At 36.3% G+C, this 25,825-nt stretch overlaps 1 protein-coding gene and 1 long non-coding RNA gene across 3 annotated transcripts in view; one reads left to right on the top strand and one right to left on the bottom strand.

The window, feature by feature from the left end:
* The window catches only part of arhgap10 (Rho GTPase activating protein 10), a 100,672-nt gene that overhangs the window by 10,073 nt on the left and 64,774 nt on the right, over nt 1-25,825 (top strand). The window lies entirely within an intron of this gene.
* Nucleotides 6,308-13,112, bottom strand: LOC129416989 (uncharacterized). Its single transcript, XR_012367609.1, has 5 exons — nt 12,733-13,112; nt 12,126-12,190; nt 12,009-12,042; nt 10,788-10,850; nt 6,308-10,369 (listed from the first exon to the last, which is right to left on the bottom strand). It is a non-coding gene; the product is annotated as an uncharacterized lncRNA (long non-coding RNA).

Below are 25,825 nucleotides of genomic sequence, written 5' to 3'. Positions count from 1 at the left end.
GTTAATGTACACTGCATGAAAAACAAAAGGACGATTAATATAATTTTAATTTTATTCACAAATAACCCCAAAATAAAAAAAATATAGTTATTTAATCACCTTTTTTCTTTAGTAGAGCAATAAAAAAGAGATTTTGTGGATGACGTGACAGACAACTAGTTGTCCAGTGCGATTCCATTCACACACCACAGCTTCTCTATAAATGCCGTTGTGAAACCCAAAAAATTACGGGTGTGAGGTTGGTTATATAATGCAGTTGTCAAACCCGTAAACGCAGCTTTAGCCTACATGTGTTTAACAGGCCAGAATGTTTTCCGATGCTTTAAAACAATTTGACAGTGCATTGTTTATGGTTTAAATGGTCGTGGGTTGACGTGAAAAGTGTAATTTTACCATAAAATCATGAATGTGACGCCAAGTGTGTTTCAATGACTTTGAGAAATTTAAAAGAAAGCAATGAAATATTTAAAAACACACTGTAGCAGTCATTCACTCTCTGCTCAGCACTAAATGAGTCCTTATATCTGTCTAGAAGTTAATAATCTTCAGAGAAATAGACACATCTATAAATCTAAATCTTATGCTTAAACTGTTGAAGGGAAACACACTCGCTTCATGCTGTCAATCACAGAGTGATTTTTTTAGTTTATTGTAAAAGTTTAGAGAAACAGATTTAATAATGTGCCATGGTTTTTTATGTCTATAATTGTGTCTATATCTGTCATTACACAGACCAGAACAACACGAAAACAATGTGGATTAAACAAATCACAGTTATATAAATTACACTGACCGTCACATAGCGTCTTGAAGAGGTTTTGCTCATAAATACATGTAAAATAAAGTAATGTGAACTTGAGATTTTTATACTGTTATTAAACTGCACAGTATGCGCGGCAAACGCTCACGCTTGCGGTGTGAAACCGGCGTAATCCCCATGACTCCTGGTGACATATTGATGTCTTGTGAAGCAAACTGATCAAAGATATTAAAAGTTATTTACAACATTATTAGCGTTAATGCACAACCTCTGCAACATATGAAGTGCGCTTTACGCTCCCGCTCTATAGGTGGCGCTGAGAGGTTGGTTATCAACAGCAAACACCACAAGAAGATTGCGCTCATGTTTGGCCTGCTGTTGGCAAACCTTTCAGTGCCCCCTATAGAGAGCGGGAGTGTAAAGCGCACTTCCTACTGCATGTGGCTGAGGCTCGGCATTTACGCTAATATTGTTGTAAATAACATTTAATTTCTTGCATAAACCGATCGATTTGCTTCACAAGACATCAGTTTGTCACCAGGAGTCATGAGGATTACTTTTGAATGGACTAAATTTGTTTTTTGTCCACTGCACAAATAATACTTATTTTTTGATATTTACGTCGGTCACTATGGCTACAGGCGTGCAAATAGAATATGGGTCTAGGGTTGGTTGCTCGTTCATACAGACAGTGTTTTATTTGTGTGTAATTTGCTGTCTGAACAGGACACTTCCAGACTCACACTTGTAAGTAAATGCGGTTGTCACTCCCGAAATTTTGTACTATGAACGCACCCTAAGACTAAAACATAGCATAACACTGAAACTTTGTTAAAAAGGGTAAAATTTGCATTGCAAAGTAATTGCATGATTTGAAAGGGACATTCCAAGAACAATGGCTATGATTACTTTCATTATTATAACTAGAGGTGTAACAATACTCAGAACCAAGCCGAAAATCCATGATACACCACCCTCGGTATACGTTCCGCGATACTTTTATGGCATACCGAACGCCCCCTGCTGCCACGCAGCGCAGAATCATTGAGCTGCTCATGCTCAGTGAAAGTAACAATGCATTGATAGTGGGACTTTCCCCCAAAAAGCACATCTATACACTCAACAAATGTTGAGTTGTTGTTTCTACCCAAACGTTTGGTTGAGCCTTTTAAGTCATTTAATTGTATTATTTTCTCAGTCTAGGTAGTTTTTTGAGTAGTTTTGTGTAACCTAATCATTGGGTTAATATTTGGTTCATTTCCACTGACAGTTAAATTAATGCACCTCTCCCGCAACACATCAACCCAAATGCTGGTTCAAATTAACAGTGTGTGGTGCGTGCTGTATGAATTCACTTTAGTTTTAGAGAGGCTGCGGTTTATACACTGGTGGATTTATGTGGATAAACAAAGTTTGTATCATTATATTTATCCATAAAACTATTACTGTTACTAGAAAAAGCTAATATGTGTGACAACAGTCCAGTGACGTGAAAAGTTATTACATGCACTGCACCGCTTTGGTCATTAGCGGTTAGCTTGATTGTTAAGTTGCGCTCACAGGATCGTAAATACATTGATTAATATTTTTTGGATATTTAAAACGCTGCATTTTCGTAATTTGTGCGGCCATCTTGCTATGCCCAACCGACAGGGGCCTCATTGACTTTAATTCAAAATCATGATCTAAATTGTAACAAATGTAATAAAATAAATAAAAAAATTAACCATCATTTGGGTTAAAAAACAACCCATTTACTGGGTTAAAATTAACAACCCAACACTTGATGGGTCAAGTTATCGTATGTATAGAGTGTTTTCACCTATGTCACGGATTGGTCAGTTACCCGGATGTGCGGCCCTGTTGGAGATACTGGGATGTAAACAACAGCATGGATTGCATGGTTAAAGTAGTATTCAAGACGTTGTCCTACTAATTTATGATGTCGACACCACAGAAAAAGCTTGTGGAAGTTGCTAAATTATACAGAGAAGGACTTGATAAGCAGGACAGGACGCAATATTTTGATAAACTAAAGTTATTAGGTGGTAAAGATACCTACGAGCTAGATCTTTGGTCATGGACTGAGAATGTTGACAACATTTGTGTTTGTTATTCCCATTTCTTAATATCTTAACTAACTTTGTAGTGTAATAGTATTCACTCATATTGATATTACGTTGCTGTTTGTAAAATACTTGGTTAAAAATCTGATTCCTATCTAATTTCAACATCTACTTTAATAGTACAAGATTTACACATTTTTTGCAAAATGTTACTTCTATTAGTTATTCTTTAAGTGGCCCTATATTCACGATGTCCGGATAAGAAATGCCACTTGTGGGTTGGGAAGAACAAACACTAATGTTGTCAGCATTCTTGCCCTGGAAATCCTGGTTCAGTTTGGCCAACCACAAGTGCCTTCTTTCCTCTGACAGTTTTTTGCACTCTTCTCCTTAGTTTGTTATAACTTTTGGCAGTCTGTAGTACTCAAATTTTTTCCGGTCCGACCGATTAGTACAGCCCAAAACATGACAGTATTTGGCCATTTTCAGCAGCAAAAATGTGCGAGGTCCATTCGGTTCAAAGACATTGTTTACGCTCCGTATCGCCAATATGGCCGACTTCTGGATTGATGACGTGCCGTGAAAACACTCTATATTTACCCAGCATTTGGGCTTAAAACAACCCAATTTGGGTTTTTCAATATTTTACTATGTTCTTCCCTCAACTTAGACAAATTAATACAATTAGATCAAAAGGGTTTTTGACTACCTCTGAATGTGGTTGAAAGTGGTCGAAAGTAGAGGAGCTCAAAACGTTCTGTTTTCTCAATACGTGAACTAAATTGTTGTAAAGTGCGTTGTGAATGTTAGCATTTAGCCTAGCACCATTCATACATTAGGATCCAAGCAGGGATAAATTTAGAAGCCACCAAACACTTCCATGTTTTTCCTATTTAAAGACTGTTACATGAGTAGTCAAACAAAGAAGTATGGTGGCACAAAATAAAAAGTGGTGATTTTCTAAGCGGATAAAAAATAACTATATTATATGGCGGAAGAACTTTTAGTTAGCAGCACTTCGACCTCGGGCGCAGTAACATTATCACTCCTGATAACTCCCACTCTCGCTCAAACTAGGGGGGTGAGTTCACAGGAGTGATGATGTTACTGCGCACGTTTGCCGGTTGTAAATATGGTGTGTCCTTACTCACAAAACATGTCAAACTAAATAAAGAAGATATTCATATGCCAACTGTACAGTCTGTTATGTAGCCTATGTTTTTTCGTTCTCTCCTGAATTTTTATTAACGACTGACTTAAATCACGAAGAATTACAATGTTTTTAACTTAAAAATACATACCCAGTATATATAAAATATAAGCTTAGCTTGTTGTGGATATTTCCTAATTATAAGCCTTCTGTGAAATTGTGACAAAATTAAAAAAACAAAAACTTCAAACTTCACTTTATTCGTTAATTTAAATGACATTAATTGAGACTTACTTTTTGAAGTTTTATGTATTTTTCATGTCGCAATTCAAATATTAGTTTTTTTAATGAGCTCAAATATTCAAATATTATATTAATGAAAAATGCTCATCCCTACTCCAAAACCACCATATGAACCTAAATGTGGCATTGGTGTTTCATTACACCCCTAATTATAATGACTTGTCATTAGTTATGTGTAAATCTTGTCAATTTAGTTTAATATGGTAAAGATTTATTTCTGTTTCTCATTTTTGCTTTATTAAAGAAATCTTCCTCTGTAGTCACTTTTAGAGGCTGTTTACACTTGGCATTAATATGCGTTTTCGTCGATCGGATCACAAGTGGACAACGTTAATGCCAGGTGTAAACGGTGTTCAAAACGTTTTGAGCTCGTCTACTTTCAACCACTTTTAACCACATTCAGAGGTAGTCAAAAACCCTTTTGATCTAATTGCTTTTTTAGTGTAAACGCACATGTGGTTAAATGTGTTCGAGCAGCCACAGGAGACCACCTTCTCTCCACCCATTTATCTAATCTGAGGTACTAAACACAATGGTTTACTTCTTTTCTGACTTCTGGCGCGAACACTTGGTGTACAGCGCTATGTTTAGCCTTTTATTGATAAAACTAAAGCGGCTGATTTCCGCGTAGTTTCATTCTGCAAGCGTGTGAAAGTTGTGCAATCTTATTTCATCAATCTGATCAATGAAAACACATCTTAAAGGGACACTCCACTTTTTTTGAAAATATGCTAATTTTCCAGCTCCCCTAGAGTTAAACATTTGATTCTTACCGTTTTGAAATCCATGCAGCTGATCTCCGGGTCTGGCGCTAGCACTTTTAGCATACACTGTAAAAAAAAATTTCGTAAAAAAACGGTCAAATGACTGGCAGCTACGGCTGCCAAACAAAAACCGTAAAATTAAAGTAAAATTTCTTAATTCCAAAAAAGATCAAAAACAATTAATTTACAGATTTTTTCTTTAAAAGTTCTGCAGAGAAATACTGTTATTTTACGGATTTTCCCCAGATTATTATGGTTAAACACCTTTAATAAACTGACAGCGCTGAGAGTTTTGCAGAGAAATACTGTTATTTTACGGATTTTCCCCAGATTATTATGGTTAAACACCTTTAATAAACTGACAGCGCTGAGAGTTTTGCAGAGAAATACTGTTATTTTACGGATTTTCACCAGATTATTATGGTCAAACACCTTTAATAAACTGACAGCGCTGAGAGTTTTGCAGAGAAATACTGTTATTTTACAGATTTTCACCAGATTATTATGGTCAAACACCTTTAATAAACTGACAGCGCTGAGAGTTTTGCAGAGAAATACTGTTATTTTACGGATTTTTACCAGATTATTATGGTCAAACACCTTTAATAAACTGACAGCGCTGAGAGTTTTGCAGAGAAATACTGTTATTTTACAGAGTTTTCCCAGATTATTATGATCAAACACCTTTAATAAACTGATAGCACTGAGAGTTTTGCAGAGAAATACTGTTATTTTACGGATTTTCCCCAGATTATTATGATCAAATACCTTTAAAAAAGTGACAGCCCTAAAAAGTTCTGCAGAGAAATACTGTTATTTTACAGAGTTTTCCCAGATTATTATGATCAAACACCTTTAAAAAAGTGACAGCACTAAAAAGTTCTGCAGAGAAATATTGTTATTTTACACAGTTTTCCCAGATTATTATGATCAAACACCTTTAAAAAAGTGACAGCACTAAAAAGTTCTGCAGAGAAATATTGTTATTTTACACAGTTTTCCCAGATTATTATGATCAAACACCTTTAAAAAAGTGACAGCACTAAACGTTCTGCAGAAAAATAATGTTAATTTACTGATTTTCCCCAGATTCTTTTGGTCAAACACATTGAATAAATTGTCAAGACATGCTCAAGATAGTAAATTAAAAAGATTTATTAAGGATTTTAAGTGTGTAAAAAAACTGTGAATATACAGTGTAACATCTCAAACATCGCTAAATGTATAAAATGTAACCAATGATTCAGTAAAAGAATTACAAATCTTACATGAAATAGATGAAACATTTTACTGTTAAAATCATATTTCTAAAATCATACATCAAATTCTCCTAAAATGTAAGCTTTATGGCTACTGTTAAATATTCTAAACATACTGAAGTAGTACAAAACAGACACATTAACAAGATAACACTTTCACTGTTTCACACAACTACAGATTCTATCACAGATGTAAATTTGCATTATTAACCAATTCTTTATAAACAGCCCCCATAAGTAAAGGATGAAATAATTTATCTATTCTATATAATACAAAAAATGATGGGTTTCTGTCAAACAAGTGTTGGATCAAAAAGGGACAAACCCAAACCGTTGGGTTGGAATTTAACCTATGCCTGGCAGGTTCAAACCAAAATGCTAGGTTGTTTCGTCCCATTTTTGACCCAATACCGGGTTGAACATTAGCCAGGACATTTTGTGACTGCATGGTTACTATTGTGTAATGATGATGTATATAATTTGTGATAAATTAGTAAAGCAAATTGGCAGATTCTTTTTCTTTAGGCAACAGAAAAAGTACATAAATAAGATGTTTATTTACTTGTAAACCGACTTAAATGGCCTTAAAACAATTTGAAGCTATTTGAAATTAGAGGCAACAAGTGTATTTTAAACACAATGATCAAAGATGCAACATACTTGTAGCATCAGGTGAAGTTTTGTTTTAAATTTGGTTTGTTTGTTTGTTCTATAATGTAAATATCATAATTACAATTGTTCTATAATTTCAAAATAAAAAACGAATGGTCTGACTTCAGGTTTGTGAAATTACAGTAAGTTAAAGAAATAGTTCACCCAAAAATGAAAGTTCTGTCATCATTTACTCTCTCTCTCATGTTGCTACCTGTTATAAATTTCTTTGTTATGATGAACACGAGAAGATATTTTGAATGTTTGTAACCAAACGGATCATGATCACCGTGGTGTTCATAGAATGTGTGTGTGTGTGTGTGGGGGGGGTTATATTGATGCATGATATACATTGATGCATATTGTCTTATATATATATAATGCATACATATACAGCGGGGAAAATAAGTATTTGACACATCAGCACCTCCACCAGCAAGGGGACCTCCAAGTGGGCTATTGACACAAAATTTCTACCAGATGTAGCCATCAAGCCAAACACTGAATCCATACAAAGGAACATTTACAAGTTGATTCATAATAAATAAAGCGAAATGCCACAGGGAACAAGCATTGAACACAACTGATGGCCTATAAATGCTTCTCATTACCCAGGAGGCACACAGGAAAGACTTCATGATGGGTAAAAGCAAAGAACTTTCTCAAGATCCTCGTAATCTTATTGTTGAAAAGCATTTTGATGGGAATGGTTATAGGCGCATTTCCAGAATGCTGAATGTTCCTGTGAGCACTGTGGGGGCCATTATCCAGAAATGGTAAGAGCATCACTTCACCATAAACCGGCTACAATCAGGTCCTCCAAGTAAGATCCCTGTCCAAGGAGTGCAAAGAATAATCAGGAGAGTTCTCCATGAGCCAAGAACCACTCGGGCAGAACTTCAGGAAGACCTCGCATCAAGGTCTAAACTATAAGCAATGCACTGAACCGCCATGGCATCCATGCACGCTCACAACGCAAGACTCCATTGCTGAACAAAAAGCATGTTGAGGCTCGGTTAAAGTTTGCGAAAGAGCATTTGGAGAAGCCTGTGGATTATTGGGAGACTATAGTATGGTCAGATGAAAGCAAAATTTAACTTTTTGGCAGTCATTCTACACACCATGTTTGAAGAAGAAATGGCACTGCCCACCACCCCAAGAACACCATACAAACAGTTAAGTTTGGGGGTGGAACCATAATGGTTTGGGGCTGCTTTTCAGCAAGGGGTACTGGCAGACTTCATATTATTGAAGGCAGGATGAATAGAGAAATGTACCGGGACATTCTGGATAAAAATCTGCTGCCATCTACCAGAAAGCTAAAAATGAAAAGAGGGTGGACATTTCAGCAAGACAATGATCCCACACACAAGGCCAAGGAAACAATGAAGTGGTCAGTCAATCACCTGATACAAATCCCATAGAAAATCTATGGAGAGAACTAAAGATCAAAGTTCATAAAAGAGGCCCAATGAACCTTCAAGATTTAAAGACCATTTGTATGGAAGAATGAGCCAGAATCACTCCTGAGCAATGAAGACGACTGGTCTCTCCATACAACAACTAGAAGCTGTAATCACCAACAAAGGCTTTTCTATAAAGTATTAAATATGTGTGTTCAATACTTATTCCCTGTGTCATTTCGCTTCATCTATCATGACTCAACGTGTATACTTAAATGTTCTGATTTCTTTGTATGAATTCAACACTTGGCCCGATGGCTACATCTGGCTATATCACTTAGAAATCCCCTTACTGACAAAAATGCTGATGTGTCAAACACTTATTTTCCCCACTGTATTTTAAAAAATAAAAATTTAAACAATGATCAGATATACATTTCTTAACGAACATGCTTGTTCACAGGCGCCAGTTTCTTTTTCCGCCGGTGGGTGCTCGTCACAACGTCAAGCAATGCTTAGGTTACTTAGCAATGACAGATGCTCTGGAGCACCTACATGCTTTGAAAAAAAGGAAGTTTTGCTGTGCAAGATTGTAATTAATTTGTTTGTGACGTGCACACCATCGCGGGTCCCACTTTACCATCGTGGGTCGCACTTCACCACCGTGGTTGTGTGTGGTTATGACAACCGTCACAGCCCTAATCATGAGCCCCATTCACTTCCACAGTAGGAAAAAATAATATTATGGAAGTGAATGGGGCTTATGAACGGTTTGGTTAAAAACATTCCTCAAAATATCTTCCTTTGTGTTCATCAGAACAAAGAAATTTATACAGGTTTGTAACAAAATGAGAGTGAGTAAATTATGACAGAATTTCAGTTTTTTCCTATATTGGTTCTACACGGAAATCTCCCGGAAGTTAGGTTTGGGCCACAAAAGCGTTTATGTATGTTACTGTCGCTGAAACCGTCTATAACAGGGTTCCTCAAATCCTACCCTGGAGAACCGCTGCCCTGCAGAGTTTAGCATCAACCCTGATCAAACCCATCTACCTCAGGTATGTTTGATTAAAGAAGACACACAGTCTTTCAACATTTTACCATGTTCTTATCTCAACTTAGATCAATCAATACATACTTATCTTTTTTCAATGCATGCACTTCCAATCCCTGCACAGCGCGTCGCGAATGCGCCAGCATCCAGCCCAGCCCCATTAATTCCTTAGGATCCAAACAGGGATTAATTTAAAAGCCACCAAACACTTCCATGTTTTTTCCTATTTAAAGACTGTTACATGAGTAGTTACACGAGTAAGTGTGGTGGCACAAAATAAAACTTTTGTTTTGTTCCTAAGGAATGAATTGGGCTTGGGTAAATGCCAACACATTCACGACGCGCTGCACAAAGACCAAAAGTGCACACACCGAAAAAAAGGATTTGTATTGATTTGTCTAAGTTGAGGTGATAACATAAAAAATACCGAAAAACCTGTGGTGCTTTCCCTTAAGGTTGAAGCCAACTCCGCAGGGCACCGGCTCTCCAGGGCAAGATGGGAGGAACCATGGTCTATACAGAGATAAGACGAAAAGAAAATGCCATTAATATTTTTTTCAAGGCAGTTCCCTTCAGATGGGGCATTCATATAACAAACGTTGTGTCTACAATACAGATTGGCCTGAAATTAAACAAGAAAAATCTGTACAGTTCCGGCAAGTGAATCTGTGCATATAAAATGTTTTCATTTGTGAAACAGGTGGAGAAAGCAACAAATTGTGCCATTTTAGCTTGTATTTTCAATATCAGTATTATATCAGTTTTACATTTTTACCTGGGGCTATCTTTTAATTCAGAAACATACAGTAACTATACAAGTATATTAATATCTAGCATAAGTATACAAATATAATAAAATAAACATTACAAATACCAAAATGTCAGAGATTCTGTACCAGATGTGACAGATAAAGAAAAATTCTCCAAGCTGCCAAAAATCACCTTGATCCTTGGTGCATCTAGGGGATAAAAAAGAACACAATATAATTCACTGAAAAGTATTGTACCTTTCCTTTAAACAAGATTATTTTTTTATTAACATTTTTAACCAAATTTGACACTGAAACATTCTGGCAGTGTAAACTAGTGATGCCCGCATTGAAAAATATAGGGATGTATTAATTAGTCTAAGTTGAGGTAAGAACATAGTAAAATATTGACAAACTGTGGTGTTTTCCTTTAATATAGAGATAGAATAATGATAAACATTTTTATAACATTATGTAGACCCACAAATTAGTATTTTTTGTAAAATAAAATGTGCTTCCCTAACAAAAGAAAGTCAGATACATCAGGGATGGCACGATAATTTTTATTTCTCTACACTATGCCTTAAAATTGATAAAGCTGGTTTTATATTTGCCAGTTAATACTTACTAGTGTTGGATTTGTCTTTCTGTTGGTGCCTATTCTTACTGTAAACAATGCTTCAATGTTGATCTAAAAGAAAAAAGAAAGAATTAATGTGTTTCATCTTTAGCAGTTATCACTGTTGGAAAATGGAATTTAAAAACATGTTTAAGCCAAAATGTATCACCTTTTCAAGACGAGCATGCTGTATAATACATTTCTGAGAAGTTACTATTATTATTATTAAAAATGGTAGAACGTACAAAATATATTTTTTATCTACCATCATCAAATGTCCCATGTTCCCCACATGTATGTGGTATAAGGAACACATGAATTAGGGTCAGCTTACACTTTAGCTTCTTCATCAAATTTTCTTTCCGATCAAATGCTCTTTTTTAACACTGAAGCACCCTGCCCTCTTGGAACATGTAGCATTATTTTATGTGGAGGTCATTTTAACTGAAACAGAAAATCACAACCGAACTGTCGAGAAGACCTTCCCTATTTTTTAAATGATCAATAGTGTTTATGGCACAGTCCAGCAAAGTCGCATTTCACAGCTTGTGAGCGCCACAGTTGTATTAAAATAAAATCACAATTAAGATATAAAGTGTTATTACAGAATAAAAACAATGATAACAGTGATATGTAAATTTTGTTGGTGTGTATGCAGCAGTGTTTCTCTTCTACTCATTACTGCTGTTTATAATGTTAAGGCCGTCTAACTGATTGTGATGTTTGATCTCCTCCAAACTGTTTTTGGCAGAGACTCCTACATATGATCCACTCTGTGCTGTCACGCTGGACCGGAGCACCCTGTATGTTTGTGCATTGTAGTGGCAGACTTCATTCACCCCAATGGAAAGCATATTTACACTGTCTGAATCATTCCTATCCCCTACTTCATGCTAAGAACTAGTAAATGTATGTCTTATCTCATGTGCGTGTGATATCATGTTCTGTGCAATTTAGGGGGCAGGACACTTCAGCATATAACTAAAGACCATTTGACTGAACAGGAAATTTGATGAGAAGATGAAGTCTAGGATTGTGTCATAAAAATTCTAGAGTGACGTTGCTCATGAAGTCACAATCGTGCAGAAGCATGTAAATGCTGTTAAAAACGCTAGGCAGACACCAATTGTGAGCGCTTGCCAACGTTTTTGGCAACGTTGTTGTAGTATTTGTCAATAATTTCCAATAATATGCGAACACAGTCTTTATATATTAGGATAAAATTAATACCTTATGTATGGCGTGGTAGGAGACTTCTCTGGAGCTTGAGGGGGAAACGCACACAAAAACAATATTAGTCATTTTATTTAATGGGATGTGGACTTTCAAAATTGAAACGTTACTCACCAGCTTGAGATAAAACACATTCTCGGTCTCACTTTGACTTAAGTCCCAGCGATCCACAGTAGATCCTAGAAAAAACAGGATTGTATAATCTTCTACAGAGCCCAGTGATCAATTTACACATTCCAAATATACATTACTATTTATGCTTCAAAATAAACGCACTAGTATCACTGATAATCATAATACGGAAAGTACGTCAGGATTTTACGGTCGCAGATTGATTTTAGAGTTTACTTAAAAACTTCGACGAAACTTCTGCTTATATATTATCAACATCAGCTACAGAGCGTGTCAAATGCTTCATATAACTACCTTGGAACAACATGTATAACTGCGAAACATTTAGCTTGTTAACCAAAGGTTTTATTAGCGTAGTTACAAGAAAACAAAACACGACAAGAAGCCTTAACGTTACTATAAACGTCTCATCAATTTCAGACATCACGTTATGTGAGCTTGACCTAATAACGACTAACAACACACATTACATTAGCGGTTCTTACATTGATATTTGCAAATATCGTTCTCGGGCTAATCGCGGTTAGCATCTTACTTGAACACTTTCTTTATGCGTCATTAGAAAAATGGTAAAGTAAAAGGTATTTACCTGCTGCAGTTTTCCATATGTCCGGTACCCGTTGGTAAAAGTCTTTGTCCATATTATGTTTTCTAACTTAAGTTCAACCGAATAAAAAAATACCCGATAGAGGTAACCAATTATAGTAAAAGTCAGTAGTGGACCAACCGATGTACTGCTGCAGTTCTGCAGAGTTAACTCCTCCCTCCAGCAGCATCAGCAAATACTACCGGCTGCAGGAGTTTGAAATGTTGAAAAGTGCGCGCTGAATTGTCATAGGCCAGAGATCTGGATGACGGTCAAAACAACCAATCAGGGCTAATAACAACAAGGCGAGACACCCAATAGCGTAATAATAGTGCAACCATCGCAATAGTTATTTTTAAAGTATTATGTGACTACAAAAAACCGTGCGTGCGTGTGTATATATATTGTTAAGAAGGCAATGCACCCATGGTATATTTTAAAAGTCCTAAATGTCTTTTTTGTATGCAAGAGGTGGGAGATTTTGAAGTTACAAATGACATGTCTAAGTAGACATATGGCCAATACATACACACTCTGCTTACATCAGTAACTGAAAGAATTGCTAACGAACAAATCACTGCTGTCTACTGTCCATAAATGAAAGTTGAATAAAAATTAATGTGGCTTTGGACAGAGGCTGAACTGTAAACATGTTAGGCCTATGTGAGAGGAACATGCACCATGCACAAACACTACAGTAAAACTCTCACTTCTTTCCCTACTGTACAGATGCACACACCCCCTCATGAAAATTAACATTTTTTGTTGTTGTAAAAGTGTAGTATTCTCTTTTTTTGGTATATTGATTACTATTAGCAAAACTACACTAACCATGGTTTAACTACAGTAACCATGGTTGAGTTTTGTAAAGGCACACACATGCGAGATATCCCACACTATAGACATAGTGACTTAAACACTGTACTGTACCCAGTCAACATGTGAGATCACGCGATAATCACAGTAAAATCACATCATTTTCATACTGTGACATTCTCATCTTGTGAGTTATGTGCAAGCTCTTTGTGAATTCAAAATGTTGAGTTCAGTGCACAATGAGTGTGCCATGACCTCACATTGACCATAGTATGGCAACAGCAAGTGTGTCGTAATATGATTTGAGCGGACACTGAGTGTGCTGTGACCTCACCTCAGGGCCATAGTATGAGCGCACAGTGAGTGTGCAGTAACCTCAAATTGTGACAATAGCCTGAGTGACCTCACATTGTTGCACTCACAGTACACTGACCTCTCTTCCGAGGTGCATAAATTCAAAATATGTATTCGGAGTGTTATGTGTGTTGCTTGTCATTTCAAAATATGTGTGTACATTGCGTCGTGTGAACCGTGTGCATCACGTGTCTTGACAAGGTACATGCCTGCTGCACACGCATCAAAAGTTTTTATGATACAAGAGAAGCTCACGTTCACAAAATACTCACAAGATACTAACTTAACAGTAAACTCTGATTACACATGAGATTAAGTGAGTATCTGACAAATGCGAGTGTCTTTTATTATAAACCCCTTCAAAGCATCTGCAGCAGGCTTGTATTTTGACATCCCGCGTGATGCACACAAGTTTACATGACGCGCCAAACACATATTTTGAAATGACGAGCCACACACATGACGGCTGCATACATGTGACAAACTTTGCATTTTGCGCCCTCAAAAAAAGAAGTCACTGGCCGCAACTACTATGTTATGTTCACAATGTGAGATCATGACACACTCACTGTGAGCAGGCACAATTTACAAAGTACCATCAAGATGTTGCTCAGAGAGCTAATATGCTAGCATTTGCTATTTGAAAAACAGGTCACTGAGATGTCAACATTTATTTGCAAATCATACAGTGAACCCTTAACAAGTCATGAACACACACATGCACAGAGCAAGTATCACTGCATCACCCAAACACTGCAATCACTTCCTTCCAGCTGTGGAAATCAAACCAACATCCTCTGGGTTGCAAACAAGTCTGATTCTCTAACCACTAGGCCACAATGCTTAAACACATATCTGTCAATCCTGGTCACTTTTACTTAAAATCTGTGCTTTCTAGAATCTTTATTTGTAGGCTTCTTGATGCCATAACCTTGTTGTTGACATTTTATATGGTATATACACGCCATGCACAGGGCTGTATAAAATGCTGTGTAGAAAGTGTCCTAAATTTTGAGCCTATGATCATTCCTATATTTCTTAAAATTACAAGTAAGAAGGGTGACTTTCTACTCTTGGACCTACGTTTTCCAGACATATGTGTGTTGTCCTGCTATGACAAAGTGAGTGTGCCGTGACCTTACATTATTATGACCATGGAATGAGAGCACAGTTGGACCATGAACTCACATCGTGACCAATGTGAGGTCACTCATACTATTGTTACAATGTACACTAACTTTGTGGCCTGGTGGTTATGGCGAGTCGGACTTTGTAACTCAGAGATTATTTGTTCAATCCCACAGCTAAGTTATTGAAGTGTTGGGGTGTTGCAGTGATAGTTGCCCTGTGTGGGATGTGCATATCTGTGTGTGTGGTTTTTGTGTGTTCATGACTTGCAGTGGATGGGTTCATGCAGAGAGAAATTCATGTCTTTTTTACTTTTTCTTTTATTTTGCCCGATATCAGTTGCAATTAAATAGTGACATGTTTCCAATAGCAAAAGCTAGCATATTAGCTCTCTGAGCACCCTGCTGAAAAAAACAGCATCAAACCAGCATGGACCAGCATGGGAATTATGCTGGTCTATGCCAGGTTTAGCTGGTGGTCACCAGCATACCAGCACCAAAACACAATATATGCTGGTCATGCTGGAATGACCAGCATGGGATGCTGGTGCTAATGCTGGTTTGGTGCTGGTTTAGCTGGTGCTAATGCTGGTGCTGATGCTGGTTTAGCTGGTGCTAATGCTGGTGCTGATGCTGGTTTAGCTGGTGTTCACCAGCAAACCAGCACCAAAACATGCCGGTACTTGCATATGGTGGGCTTTATGGGGTAGTACAGTGAGTGTGAAGTGATCTCATATTGTGACCTTCATATGAGCACACATTGTGCAGCGTGCTTACACATTAAGATCATGACCCACACAGTGAGTATCTTGTGAGCTCATGGTGACTTCCCTTACGAAAATTAACCATGGTTTTACTACAGTTAACTTAAAACCAAAAAAGCATGGTTACTGTAGTAAAACCATGGTAACCACAAAATAACCATGGTTTTGACAACCATGTTTTTCTAAAACCACAGAACCATGGTTAGTGTAGCCGTTTAGTGTAGTAAAACCATGGTCAAAGACCCGAGGTGAGGTATACATTAAAGGGTTAACCTGAAGTAGTAAAACCAAAAGAAAGTCAGCATCTCTTTAGTGTCCTCACTAATATAAGAAATTACTAGTTTGTCTTCCACCCAGTGCAAGCTTTTTACATGAACCCCCAAACCCCACCCAGAAAAACACAGCACAACTTATTAAAGTTTATTTAATTTATTTTAATGTTTGATTGTTCTGTGAAATACAGTGGTAATTAAGTGCTAAAAATCTACAAGAATTGAATTTGTTTTTACGTTTTTTTTTTTTTTTTTTGCGCCACTGGGTCAATACAACGTAGTACGCATGTGTCTGCAGGAAGAGCCGCTTGTGCGAGTGCTCCATACACCAATCCAGTAGGTGGCGGTAAATGCACATTAAGTTGGATAGCCACCCACCATTTAAACAAAAAAAGAAGAAGAATAAGAAGAAGCCGCTTGTGCGCATGCGACTGAGTAAATACAGGTAAGAACAGATAAAGATACTCTAGTTATTAAACCAATTTATTGACGTTATATTTAAAAATATAATGTTGGCTTGCTAAATATTAACCACATTTTAGCAATGTGCATCACGTATTAGTTTATATTTAGCGTATTAGCCTAACTGTTAGTTTGTTTCACTTAATAATTGTTTGCTGCATTTCAGCTTGCATATTAAGTTACACGTGTTTTTTGACCGGCATGTGAATATTAATCAGTTCGGTTACTCAAATACTTCTTGCCATCTACGGACAACGTTTCGTATGTAATGAATTTCTCACTTGTCAAACTTGGTCTGTGTGTGAGTGCTACAGTGGCATATATTATGGCATGCCACTCATGTTAAATATGAAAGTAATATGAAACATTCAGTCACTCAAAACCCTAGGTCAGTTTAATCCTGGGTTATCTTGCATGACACTTCACAATTTACCTGGGGTCACCAATTAATCATGCATATTTATAAATTAATGTTTTTTATACCACTGGCCTGTTGAATGTTTTATTCTGATTGGCTGAGAAATGTTTGATTGATTAAAATGTGATTACAGAAAAATAACCAATCTCACAATTTTTTTCTTTCCTTTCCTTACAGATACTACAGTACGTGATCTGGAGCTTGACTTCACATGTTTTGTGGTGATTAAAGGCGGAGTCCATGATGTTTGAAAGCCAATGTTGATATTTGAAATCACCTAAACAAACACGCCCCTACCCCAATAGAATCTGGACCTTCTGTTGATAGACCCGCCACACACATATGCAACCCGGATGTCGGTTAGTAGACACGGTCCTTACTGCTGATTGGCTATAAGTGTGTTTTGGTAGTCGGCCCGTCTCCTTTTCCAAAGCGTTTTTCAAACATCGTGGACTCCGCCTTTAACAAATTGTGCGGTGCTTTTGGCATTGTCTATCCATGTATAATTGTGATGTTCCAGGAGTGCTAATGGAAGCTACACGGTATGTAGATGTTTGTTCCAGTATGTTTATGTGTGTGTACCTGGTAATTATCACGTTGTGGGGACCGAATGTCCCCACAAAGATAGGAATACCAGTAAATTTTGACCTCGTGGGGACATTTGTGAGGTCCCCATGAGGAACCAAGCTTATAAATCAAACGGAATGATGTTTCTTGAAAATCTAAGGTCGCAGAAAGTTTTCTGTGATGGTTGGGGTAAGGGTTTGGGGAAGGGAATAGAATATACAGTTTGTACAGTATAAAATGCATTACGTTTATGGAATGTCCCCACAAAACATGGAAACCAGAATGTGTGTGTGTGTGTGTGTGCGTGCCATGGAACAAATATTTATTTTATACCTTTTTGTGTGTTCTGTTTTTGACTTTTTTCCCCTGATATCAAGACACCAAAATAATGTTTTAATACGCATTTTCATGTGTTTGTAAAGAAAATAAATGGTGTACTTCACTGTTATTTGTGTTATTCTTTATTCTGACATTTACACTTTTGTAGTCAGCCCACACACATTTAGTTTATTTTGATTTATATAGCACTTTTAAAAGTTTTTATTGTTGTAAAGCAGCTATACATACAATTATAATTTAAATAATGGTGATAGAAATTGATAAAATAAAATAGACATTATATGGTAGGAAAATACTTATATATGTGTGTGTGTATATGTATATATATATATATATATATATATATATATGTGTGTGTGTGTGCGTGCGTGCGTGCGTGCGTGTGTGTGTGTGAGTATATATATATATATTAGTATTATTGCAAATTATTCTCAATGTACATATGGTAAATGAAAACTGAAGCAAGTGACAAAAATTTCAAGTGTGTTGCTTATATTGTAAGGGATTTAAAACTTTTGGTTCTTTACAAAATACTTGCCTGGGCTATTCACTGTACTCCTGACTTTTGTCAGATTTATTGAAAGGTCTTTCTGTGTTACATTACTGAATTAGGTATGTGTCCAGTGGCACAACAAGACTCAAAATCTGATCCTGAAAAACAAGCTTTAAAAGTCCAAGCATTGTTTGATGTAAAAACTTATGTCTGGAATTACAGTTTAATTGTAAAAATACAAATAAATATAAAACTAAGAACATTTTCCTTAAAATTACAAATAAAAATGTTAAATTGTTAGTATGGTCATGTACTTTAAATATAACAAACCACACATTTAATAACAGATTTTTATTGTAAATTTAGATGAATTTGTATGTAATTCATGAAAACAAAAAAGTACTGTATAAATAATATAGTATTTTCCCGTTTAAAAACGTAGATTTTCTGTATTTTGTCTTTAATTACAAAATACTTAAAATAACAATCGAGCCGTTAATTGACAGATAATGTTTGTAATTTTACAGTGTTTTAATTATATTTTTCAATAATGGTAAACCACTGTAAAAAATGTAAAGTAATTGTTCGTAAAAAAAAAATTTTTTTTTACAGTGTAGCTTAGAAAAAAAACCATTGAATCTGATTGGACCTAAAAAATAACCAGAGTTTAAATATTTTTCCTATTTAAAACTTGACTCTATTGTAGTTACATTGTGTACTAAGACCTACAGAAAATTAAAAGTTGTGATTTTTCTGGGCAGATATGGTTGGGACTATACTCTCATTCTGGCGTAGTAATCAAGGACTTGGTTGCTGCCATTGAAAGTAACCAAGATCAGCTGAATGGATTTCAAAACGGTAAGAATCACATGTTTAACTCAAGGGGAGCTGGAAAATTAACATATTTTATATCATAAGTGGAAAGTTCCTTTTTAATACTAAGTGTAAACAGCCCCTTAGTCACTTCTAGCACTGTCAGTATGTTGATGTCATGCATCTTGTAGCAAATTATATAAAATATCATAAATTTTTGACTAATTATGAACCAAGTTCATGGAATGTGCCATTATTAAAATTGGGTAACACTTTTTTCTGAATTTTAGATAAATTGTAAACCCTTACCCCAACTAATCATCACTAGGTCAAAATGGACTTGACTTGAAACTTTCCATAAACACACTCAAGTTCTCTACTCATTGTTACTCTCATACCCCACATCCCATTGTATACTTAAATTATATAGTACATCTCAACTCTTTTACACTGTGCCTCTATTAACCTGCTTTCACACTTCAGGCTCATAAAGAAAACTTGTATGTCATAGTAGTAGAGATGGTTATTATACCTTTGACTGCTGAAATGGGCCTCTTGTGTTCATAAGGCACCTTGCCATTTTCAAGCATTTCTTCCAGCATGCCTTAAAAGGACTTTGCTGAGGGTGCTGGAGAATGTCTGTGCTGAACACTAAGATTACATTTCATACCTTTTATCATGAAATAACTCAGGAGTTTCACTTTCATGGCAAACTAGCAGCCATGACGCATACAGACACATTGCAAACGTCTTTAGGACACCTCCAAAATACCTACACCTCCAAAATATCTGTGTTGAAACAGTGTTTGTGAATGTTGTTGATGTTTGTTGATGCTTCTGAAATTAGAAAGCATTTAGCATCTAAAGATCATTCCACCGTTTTGCTGGGTTTTCAGCTTTGGTAATGAGCAGCACTGATTTAGGATCAGTCACGGGTACTTTCCAGATATTTGTACTATAGTATACTATAGTGAAACTGCGAATGGCTCATTAAATCAGTTATGGTTCCTTTGATCGCTCCACCCGTACTTGGATAACTGTGGCAATTCCAGTGCTAATACATGCAAACGAGCGCCGACCCGGCCCGCGAGGGCTGATTTAAAGGTCATGTTTTTTGTGTGTTTTTGAAGCCTTGCTTGTATTTAAGGTGCGCAATATAACATGTTCATGTTTCCTGTGTAAAAACGTATTTTTTACCCAATTTACTTATCACTGTTATAAAAACAGGCTGATGTCTTCCTTGTCCTATGAAGTCCCTCCTTCAGAAATACGTAAGGAGTTCCGATTGTGTAGCTTGTTTAGTGTGTTGTAATTCGACAGCAGCTTAGCTTAGCCAAAGCCGTTTGAGCTTAGGTGGCGACTGGGTATTCCTGTGGGTGGAGGTTAGTCAAAAACTCTAGTATTGACGTCATTCAACCGGGAAGTAGAGGGCTTCACTCCAAAATCGGCATTTCTCTGTAGTCTTTAAAAAGCGAATTCGGTTAAAGAATAGGGCTGGGTATCGATTCAGATGTTCCAGATCAATTCGATTTCGATTCACAAGCTATCAAATCGATTCAATTATTTTCGGTTCCGGTTCTTGGGTCAGTTTTTATACTCGATTCTCGATTGAACTAAATGAATATAGATTTAATACAAATACTATATTAATAAAAAAGAACATTGAACAGCAGTTTACAAGTGGGTAATTAATAAAAAGATATCGTTGTACTATCGTTGTCGTCTTGCTTGTGAAATCTTAAATGCTTCCATACTTCTGACTTTTTATGTGAAGGTGGCATCAACGTCGATGAAGCACCTGAAACTGCCATTTTAAGTACTAGGCGTTTCTCAATACCAAGTACGCCAAACTCAGACTTGTGTCCTTCGTAGTTCGAACTTGCAAGTTCAGACTCGGAAGAACGAACTCCTGACGCGAAATGCATTCGGGGAAACGTTGCTGTCATAAGTCCACACAAGTCTCCTCTGATGCATCCTCGATAAAATAGGCGGATCAAGAACACATCCGGGGATTTTATGTGAACTTGGGCTTGATGCAAACTTTGAATTGGAACAGTACTTGGGCCGCGACTGATGACGTTTCAAAAGTCCACAAGAACGCAAGTGCAGACAAGAACGCATATTGAGAAACGGCTTCTGAATGAATGAATGACAGGCTTTCCTCTCACTCCTTGGTAACATCGCGCAAGGCAAAAAGAGGGTGACATCTAGTGAAGAAGACTAGTAATTAGATTAACATTAATCTTACGTTCAAGGTTTGCGGAAATAAATATGAAAGAAAAAAAATCTATTCTGCTCTTTGAGAATCGATTTTGAATCGACCACATAAAAAAAACAGATTAATCGAAAATTCGATTAATTATTAAAGAAAATATATCGCTTGGCATGAACTTTGAGCTTTATAGTTTTGTAGGTATAACTTATCCTCTAACAGCAACATTACACACTAACTAAAATTTTGACACATGGGATCACGAAAAACTTGACCTTTAAGGGTGGTTTCCCAGACAAGGATTAACTTAAGCCAGGACTAGGTCTTAGTTAAATAAAGATATTTAAGTCATTTTTAAAAGAATATCTTATAAATAAACACTACTGGTGTAAATCTTGAGAGACAACACTAGCACCGATATATTTTAAGTCAGAGCAAGTTGTTTTCGATCAAGACAACACTAACATTTAAGTTAGTCTAAACCGCCCCTTAAAGTTTGCCTGCATACTACAACAGCGTTGTTGATTCTCTTTTACTCCTCCAAGTTAGGCACATATGCGGGTCTAGTCGGATCACCACTGTAAGTGACATCACTTTCCCAAACAGGGTTTTTATTGTATATTCAGTATGTGACCTAACAGAGATATCTTTATGAAAGTGCATAAATCTAAACCAGACAGCTCACACAACCTTAATCAACAAAACTATTTAACCTTTTCCAAATGTTTTTTTCCTAAATGTACTGTAGTTCTTATACGACTATAAGAACCCCTTGTTTGGTTTCACGGCAGCATACTTAAGTTACAGTTGCTTTTTTAAGTGTTACAAGATACAAACTTTATTCCAGAAAGACCATGCCGTTACTGAAAAGTTCTTCAGATCATAAGTGTTTGCTAAATGATAGGTTACTATTCAGCTTGTCTCATTTGATAATTACTCATTGGTTCACAGTGCATAACAATGATTGCAGTGATTAAGATTCAGACTGGGTGTGTGTCTTTACTTCATAGCCAGGTTGACTGCTGAAGTCCATGCATCCTTATTTCTTGGGAAAGAATACACGTCATGTTTTGGTTTCCCTTTAAACCCGAATGACATGCCTTCAATTGATCTTCCTGTCACAGCTTCTGTAGAACACTAGACACTATTAAATTACCAATGTCAACTTCACCCTTTTCTCTTCAGCACAGTATTGCGCTTGCTGATGAACTGTACAGATGTTTTTAAAACGTGGCTTCCTGTGATAAGCAAAGGGTAAGGCATTTCCCTGATGCTTTTCCATTTTGTTTTTCCTGGGTTCAGTGCCATAAACTAGATAAAATAAGATAAGCCTCAAATCTTGACCAGGACATTAAACATGATTGTGATATAGTGGAATTAGCTTATAGTGCATAGAGGTTTTTTCAGCAAAAGTTGAAAAAAACACAAACACCTGATTTAAATGTAGTAGCTGAGAATAGGGATGTGCGTTGCACCGAATTTAATAGCCGGTAAACTGCGCGATTGCGCCACTTAAAATGAATTTAGCTAAAAATTCTGCGCCACTGAACATCTATTTAGCCAAGTTTCCCTTACAGTGGTCACCTGTGTTCAACAGCACAATACACTCTCAAGGCACAAATTACAAAGGAGTGTGAGAGGTGTGTCTGGCTAAGAAATGTATGTGTAACCAGACTCTAAATAACACTGTTACGCAATTTAAGCTGTGACAGTGTCCTTTGTGTGTGTGTGTGTGTGTGTGTGTGTGTGTGTGTGTGTGTGTGTGTTTTCTCCTCTGCTGTCTTTAAAGCTAAATGTCAGATAAGCAGTAACATTTTAGGCTGTCTCATTGTACCTAACATTAAAATACAGAAACCTCTTTTTGCTCTAAAGCTGCAATGAAGACATTGTCTAACCAAAACCAGAAACACTGAGGGTTGAGGTCTCTAATACAGCGGAAAAAATGGCTCTTGTAAAATGTATCATTGTGTTGTTGGTAGGGATGCACCGAAATTAAAATCTTGGACGAAACTGAAAACCAATAAAAAGGAAATCAAGGCGTTAAACCAAAACACCAAAAGAAATTATGCCAATTATTAGTACCATTGCATTTATGGCTATGATTGTGTACTAACTTTACTTTACTAAAATCAAGGCATTGCAATTGCATAAAATAATATTAAAGTTTCAAAGAATAAATTAATTACAAATTATGCAAATATTTATTTAGCACATTGCAACAATGCACAGTATAAAATAAAATTCAGACTAAAATGTTTAACTTGACCCCACTCATGTGTAGGGAAGAACCGGGGAGAAAGTAATGCCGGCAAAAGTAACAAAGCAATTTTCTAATACGGTTTACTTCACGTAAAATATTTTTATATATTTAAAATTGAATTATATTTCTCAAATTTTATGCATAGATATGTGAGAGAATAATGACAGCTTTTTTCATAATGTACTGTTTAAAAATGAAGTAAGAGAGATGTTGGTTTTGCCGGTTTTTGATGAGTAACAGTGAACAGTAAAGTGAACAGTGTCCCAATGTCAAGTGAACTAGAGTCCTAACCAGTGCCTGAACCTGTGTACGATATACTGATTCATTACCTCGGGGGCTAGGGAACGAATTGAGACACAGGGTTACTGAAATACGTCCACACCGCAGAAATGTTGCTTCAGACAAGCAGTTTCTGTTTGCGTCATCACAACATTTCGGCCATATTCTTTCTGTGATAAAAGTCTTTTGGCTGAAAATAGCCCAAAAGAGAATTTTCGGATGAAATACTTTTTTGGTGGCTGAATATTCTGTCCACTGAAAAAAAAATTCATTGAATTTAATCAATTTTTTTTAAAACTGTTAAGTGTTGCCGTCCCGAATACGGGACACCTAAGTTTGCATTAATATTGTTGATGTACATTTTTAACTATCACTACAAACTATATATCGTTGGAAAGGTCTAAGCCTCCAGAATAGACATTTCAACAGTGTTTTATAAAATTAATGATGTAGGGAGAGTAATTGATTCATTTATGAAGAGAGTGTGCCTCAAAAAATTTATTTTCTGCTAAATGTCACTGTCCCACCAGCAGGACGAATTTACTTCAATGTTTGCATATGAATTCTTATCTAATCATGACAGACTGTATATTGTTTAAAAGCTCCAAGAGTGTAGATTTAACCCAATAGGGTGGGGTGACGCTTAAAAGGTTAAGGTAAGTGGTTGCAATCAATTTATTTAAGCTACATTTAAACAAAAGTTTTATATTTTATTTTACTTTACTAATCTTTTTTGTTTAAACGTAGCTTAAATAAATTGATTGCAACCACTTGCCTTAAAAAATGGATTAAATTCAATGAATTTTTTTTCAGTGTGCATCCCTAGTTGTTGGTAAAAGGCCATGTGGACAGTCAAAGTAGATGCTAGTTGTTAGAAATAAATGTATAGTCCATTTAAAAACTACTGTTGTGTATATTTCTGTAAATCATTTATCTTTCAAAAATGTTTATATATTATATATATATTTTAAGACATCAAGAAAAATCCATTAAAGGTGGAGTCCACGATGTTTGAAAAATTCGTTGGAAAAGGAGACGGGCCGACTACCAAAACACACTTATAGCCAATCAAATGCCGGGTTGCGTATGTGTGGGGCGGGTCTATCAACAGAAGGTCCAGATTCTATTGGGGTAGGGGCGTGTTTGTTTGGGTGATTTCAAATATCAACATTGGCTTTCAAACATCATGGACTCCACCTTTAAGAAACCAGAAAACCTCTCATATTAAATATACTCTTGCTGTCTACCCTTGATGTCAATCAAAGAACCCTACTCATCATGACTTATAGTTTATGTTTAAGCAAACTGTGCCCGCACTTTCATTTTGAAACATAAGGTCACTTTAAATACAAGCCTTTCTGTTTGAAACTTAAAAATGCATGCCTGCCAGTGCCTCTGTTTTGGCCATTATGGAGGAAACCCATATTTAACTTTTCCATAATACATAGGTTGACTTGACAGAGAAGTTGGTTTTCTGGCGGAAGGTCTTTTTTGCTAAACCTTCAAGTTCTACGTCATACATTTGTACACAGAGCATTTAACACATTCTACCAGTTCAAATCAATTTAGCAGAAATGATGTTTAAATCTACAGAACATTGTAATTGTCACTTTCAGTTGCCCTAAATATTATTATTATTATAAATAATATTATTACTATATTGGCAAAATACAAAATATTATTTTTGGGTCAGAACCAGCCAGGGTTTGGCTGTATTCAGAGTTCGACCTTATAATCACTGTTTCCAGTGTGTGTTGTTTTTGGTTTGTTTTCAATGCTTCACTGTTGAAGGAGTTTCCTTAGACTTACCAAGGAATATCTGAAGCCAAACCCCAATGTTTGCGTGCTGTCTGCACACCTTCCCACTTGCAGATGCTCTTTCTGATTGCACATTCTGAGACCTCTCAGTCAAATCAATGC

The sequence above is a fragment of the Misgurnus anguillicaudatus genome, chromosome 3, assembly GCF_027580225.2.
Source record: "Misgurnus anguillicaudatus chromosome 3, ASM2758022v2, whole genome shotgun sequence".
Classification (NCBI taxonomy): domain Eukaryota; kingdom Metazoa; phylum Chordata; class Actinopteri; order Cypriniformes; family Cobitidae; genus Misgurnus; species Misgurnus anguillicaudatus.
The sequence above is the reverse complement of the archived record's forward strand: the minus strand, read 5'-3'. Positions and strand labels throughout refer to the sequence as shown.